The sequence below is a fragment of the Cydia fagiglandana genome, chromosome 7 (assembly GCF_963556715.1).
Source record: "Cydia fagiglandana chromosome 7, ilCydFagi1.1, whole genome shotgun sequence".
NCBI lineage: Eukaryota > Metazoa > Arthropoda > Insecta > Lepidoptera > Tortricidae > Cydia > Cydia fagiglandana.
Window position 1 is genome coordinate 11,561,840 of NC_085938.1, and position 6,000 is coordinate 11,567,839.

Below are 6,000 nucleotides of genomic sequence, written 5' to 3' on the forward strand. Positions count from 1 at the left end.
GTTATCGTTTCTTGGACTCTTGGTGATGTCTAAACAGCGAACTGATATACATGGAAGTATTCTGTCCGCTCAGTTATGACCCAACGTAAACTATTCGATTGTAGGCGGTGCTTACAAACTATTCGATTCGCAACTTCAGTTCGTCCGAGATGACAGTCAGTGACGGATGGCCAAATTGATTTATAAAAACAACGTTTTTTTGTAATTAAAAATGTCTTCATGTGTCGTGAAGTGGTGCAGAAGTTATTTTAGTTCATACCAAGGATAGTGGAATCACTTTTCACTTGTAGTAAACAGATAACTTCAGTAAAATTTGGAATAAACATGACGATTTGTTTTCAATACTACCGTGCTAAGCTAAAACGTAACAACTGCATACGACTTTCATAACAACATACGACTTTTTAAATTGCGAGGATAATAGGGATGGTGTTATGCCAAATGAAGTAGACTATTTTATTAACTTGTACTTGGTTTAGGTATTTTCTATATAATTATAAATGTAGTAGGTAATGAATTCTTTCTTACAGATTTGTATTTTCCTTTTTTATTTCATGAGACGGAGCTGTAAAAAAACTACCTCATTCTTTCAAATTCATAATCAAATTTGATATTATCATTTTACATTACTTTCCATTCAGATTCCCACAAGATGCTATTCATAGAGAACTATGGAAAAAAGCTGTCCAATTATAGAGACATGAAATTAAGTGGATGCCTGGAAAGATATATAGAATATGTTCTATTCATGAGATATAACTCGTGGGATAATCATACCCGGTCTCCTATATGTAGATACACTTCCACTGAATTAATTTAACAAATACACACATTATCTGAAAATGTTGATCATTCGAATCCACCCTCTACCGTCACATATATGTAGGTTCTCTCTCAAGCCATTTCCGTCAGTATAAAAGAGCGGCAAATTTAGAAAATGTAAGCGCGCGAATGGGTGTGGTCCCATACAAAATTTTAATTTTGCACCTTTTTCTACTGACAAACTTGCTTGACCGGCTATATACATATAAAATATTTCCATTGGAACTGAAAGTGGGGATTTATTGTGACTCCGCCTATTCAAATATTTTTGACCCGATTCGTGTACCCATGTAAATTTTGCAGGCTGTATAGCCAGTCCGAATTCTAAGATCAAGTTTACCACACATTTACAATGGCGTACTTGATCTTAGAAAAACGGACAGACTATACCTGAACGTGACTTCGCACTGCCATACAAATTTATAATAAAATATACAAAATACTTATTATAGCGGAATACATTTATACAACAATGATATATTTACTTATGTTGAGTTAGTCTGTCATTTCATAACAACATTTTAACTAGTTATCTTTTAATCTGCATTAAATTATAATACGTGAATTATTTGACTGGTTCTTCAATGTATGGCATAAACCTATCCCTGTCCAAGTCATATTCTAATCAAATGTGAACCGCAAACTCTCAGCGGCCAGTACGTACAGCAAGAAGGTTATTAGCGGATTAATGTCGCTGATTGGTAGTTATTGACATTATATGCATTTCATCTACACTTAGCTATGTACCATTAGTGTAAAAAAGATGACTATTATTTTGTTTACCAGCTTTGATTACAGGCTCTGTAAACGCGTCGTCTTATTTAAATGTAGGCGTAATTTTGTATGTGTGCTAATTTGGCCCGAGAATTTGAACGGTAATGTTCCTAAAGGCGGTTTCCATACTAAATATATGCGTTCACTGTGTCTAAAAGATATCTAATAGATGTCTATTTCAAAATCCGAATCCGGCCCTGCGCCATTAAATACTAAAAGCGTGGATGAGGTAACTTTATAGCGCTTTTACAGCTTCGTTACTCGTCTACTCCACCTATATACTTAACTACCTACATAATATGAGGTTTCCTACTGTCATACCTCCTATAGGATAATATAGTTTTCAACTAATATTCAACTGAACATGTTTCAATAGACTAAGTTAAGCTTCAACTGAATAATGTAGCCGATCTCAAACTATTTGTCCATGAAGTTGTGGAGTGCAGCGTGGTTTCACAGACTATTCGACCTATAAACTTCGAGTACCTAACGTACCCACTGACCTAATAATAGGTGGGTCCACAAAATGGTTTTGAGTTATAAAACGCTATATTTTCTTTTAAACTCGAGTTAGTTATTGTCAATAATAATCTTAATATTTAAATATAAACTCAAGATAAATTGACAAGAAAATTTACCTACTGATGTAAACGTCCTCTGCCGGCTGCCCGTAAAGTCAACTTAAAAGTTTTGCAATAAATTGAAAGAGAGTTTCATTTGAGAAATAAAACTCATAGGTTGCCTTTTAGAATATCATGAGGACCCACTTGGTGGCCCGCTAACACAAGATTCCTCACCCCTCCTGAGGGCCTACCGCGAATCACGTTCTACGTGTTACCTTCCTGTCACACTTACGCACGAACTTACAAGTGCGACAGAGAGGCAACACGTCGAACGTGGTTCGCGGTAGGCCCTCAGGAGGGATGAGGAATCTTGTGTTAGCGGGCCACCAAGTGGGTCCTTATGATATTCTAAAAGGCAACCTATACATATATCCTCCTCCTCCTTAGTCGTACACTCTTGTCAGAGTGGTCGTGGTTATGGGTTGTCCTTTTCTATGTTTATTGTGGCTGTTGCGATACTCCTCCATCTCTCTCTGTTTGTGGCACTCCGAGCAGCCTCAGTCAGGGAACATTTCGTCGTGGACTTTATGAGATCCGTCCACCTTGTAGGAGATCGGCCACGAGAACGTTGACCTTCCACTCTACCCTGCACTACCAACCGCTCCATCGACTTTTCGTTGCGGATGATATGTCCAAACATTTTCAGTATTCGCACTTGCACAATCGACGAAAGTCTTTGCTTAACATTTAACTCTTTTAGGATGGAGAGATTAGTACGGCGAGCCGTCCATTTTATTCTCAGCAACCGTCTCCAGCACCACATTTCAAGTGCGTCAATCTTCTTGCGATCTTTTTCACGGATTGTCCATGTCCACCTATACATATATACCTGAGTTTTATTTCTCAAATTAAACTCTCCTCTGAGTCTCCTCAACCTCTGAGTCGCGACGCCTTCGTGCTCAACGAGGCATGCGATAAGAGACAATTGTTTAATGAAAAGAATAAATTCGTCCCGACCTTAATTACTTAATTAACTAGAGGGCGTTGTTTATTTCGGCCGCGTCAAGATGTCTGCCTACTTGTAGAAGACGACTTTTGTTTCTTATAACAATGCCTGTAAATTAAAGTGCTACTTATATACCTACTGTGAGATGTATTTGTAAGTAGAGAAATAATATGTCTCAATAATAAGAAAAAATGTTCCAGAAATATAAGACAGGTACAGAGTAACGAATAAAAAAATATACTCCCATCTTAATATTTTCATAGCATTCACTAAGCCACTAGAAATATTTCTTGTTCGAAATTAATTCATTATATATAATACGGCCAGCTATTTAATAAAATGCGTCTGAAAATGTACGCTGCCGCTCTAAATTTATGATGAGCATGTTTTAATCCTAGGGTCTAGATGGTTTCATAATATTCAACGAGCGTAGGTCCTTGCCGGTGGATATTGAATTTTTAACGAAGCTCAGGTAACGAGGGCTAAGGAAAAACGGCTTTTGCAGACCCATTGCCCGGGAATAATTAATAAATACTGCAAGCAAACAGGAATTATTTATAAATCTATCGTATTAAATACTCAGGATTTTTATGTAGTTTTTTTGTGCGAGTGAGATGCACTCAGGTTACCTCAGGTACATATTATATGGTGGTTACAAACTATTAAAGTGAGGTATGAAAAAGTTGCTTAAAGCATGCTACGTCGCGGCGTGGGGGTGCCGTGCTACGTTGTCGTAGCACACAGCCAGCGTAATACAGGACGGATATTATGGTAGCATTTTCATCACTTGTCATGTCACGCGTCACTTTCGCACTTAAGTACATATTTGATAGAACGTAACAGACATGGTGACAGAGTGACATTAAAAAGGCGATATTAGCCTTGCAGAGCTAAATAATTATAAGATAACCTATTAGGTATCATATACACACGGTTGGACAAGGGTAGGTGTAGTCCATATTTTATTAAAATGCAACGACTCGTTTTTGTTTGAAGAAGTACTGATATATCTAATCCATATCGTTTCTAGATCTATTAATTGATGAATTGATATCTTAAAGCTCGAATCGCGCCGACAGGCATTACACAAAAGAGAGGTAAGATATACACAACACATGAATACTTGAATATTTATCAATCAAGTTTTAAGATTTCGTACCTACTCGGACTTAAATGACGACCGGTCCGGCCTATGGCTTATGTCGGCGGCCCATGAAGCAGATTGCTTTGGTTCGAATCCCGGTAAGGGCACGTGTGTGATAAGCACAGATATTCGTTGCTGAATATTGGGATAAATGTATCGTTGTCAGCATGGGTATGATGGTCGTTTTCGTCTACGTGACAGCGTGATAAACGGTATCCGTCACTTTCTATCCCGCGGTGTTAAAAAGTGACAGTTATTTTATCACGTTATTTTATAAAGTCATCCATAATACGCCGCTGAGTACCCACAACACATTACAAGCCTTCTTATGCTTACTGTTACTTGTGTACCTCTACCTTTACAGGTTCAAGGCAACAGTTATGTCCATTGTACGCAGGAAACATTATTTGATATTCGTTTTTAAACTCTCGTTAAAAGTTTGCCTTTGTTTGGTTTCTCAAAAGTTGACCGCGGTTGGGCTTCAGTCGAGCCGGGTGAAGTTTCACTGCTGTTGTTAGGAATATATTTCGCAAATAACACGACCCATTTAATTTGATGAGTATAGTTTCCACGTAAAGTTCACGCGATCGTGCGATAGTATATACACGAAACTTACGCGAAACGCTTTATCGAACTTGAGCGGCAGGTAGAACCGCGAAAATCGAAGTTCGCAAATTGCGGGCATCTTTCTCTGTCACCCTTATTACGCCTTCATTGGAGTAAAAGAGAAAGATCCCCGCAATATACGAATTTCGGTTTTCGCGGTAGCCCATCTGTGCGGAAAGAGAAGAGTTATGGAATGTATGGGGCCCGATACATTCCACGACTCATCTCTTTCCACACAAACTCTATTCTGATTTTCAATTGTATTCTTTAAAATTCGATCAAACTACAAGGCTGAATATTACAAGTATCACTGGGTACAACAAAAACTCAACTCTGAACTCGGAGTGGTTCGGTTTTGGTCAAACGTCGTTTGTCGAATCTATAAATGTCACTGCAGTGCTGCAGGAGTATAGGTAATGTGGACGGATTCATACTTCCACTGTAATATTTTGAATATAATTCTATTCCAGAATCTATGTAGATACCTACTCCATACTTTACACTTAAATATTGCTATATTTTGAATTTAATTTTTTCTTCAAGGGCTCATCTTATCAAGTGGCAGTTTAATTTGTTACGAACACATTCGATGCGGTGTTGTGATGATAAACAAATAAGTCCATGAAATGGCTTGGGGTCGAGTCTTATGTCAGCTTAGTATCTTTTGTTTTGCTTTGGCCAAAATAACAGATAAGGCTGTTGGGTACCTAAACGACGAATGTTTTTGTTGTTAAGTGTCTAGAATATCTTAATACAGTGCATTGTATAGGAATCACATCTTTTCTTTGTCATTTTATAGGTTTACCTTAACTATCTCAGGCGATTGGTAAGAAGCTGCGCTGTGATTCTCTTGTTTTGACTAGTTTTTATATTACATTGTTACGTACACGGCAGTAGCTAAAGGCTAATAGAGATGTCACCTTAAATCGATATTCAAACGAAAGTTGAACAGTAATACAAATTAGTTTTATACAGCTATACCGTTGACCATGCAGTACCGTAAAATGGGGTGAGTAGGGTCAAAACAGAAATTCAAACCTCGATAACATTTTATTTTTACATATATGAAAACTGAATGGTGTATA

The 6,000-nt window shown here is 37.6% G+C and overlaps 1 protein-coding gene across 1 annotated transcript in view; it reads right to left on the reverse strand.

Moving 5' to 3' along the window:
• LOC134665896 (protein FAM13A) overlaps nucleotides 1-4,863 on the reverse strand; it is a 212,066-nt gene extending 207,203 nt beyond the window's left edge. Inside the window, exon 1 of the mRNA XM_063522944.1 lies at nucleotides 4,848-4,863. The gene's annotated coding sequence lies outside the window, so the exon portion shown is untranslated. The remainder of the gene's footprint in view (nucleotides 1-4,847) is intronic.
• Nucleotides 4,864-6,000: the final 1,137 nt, after the last annotated feature.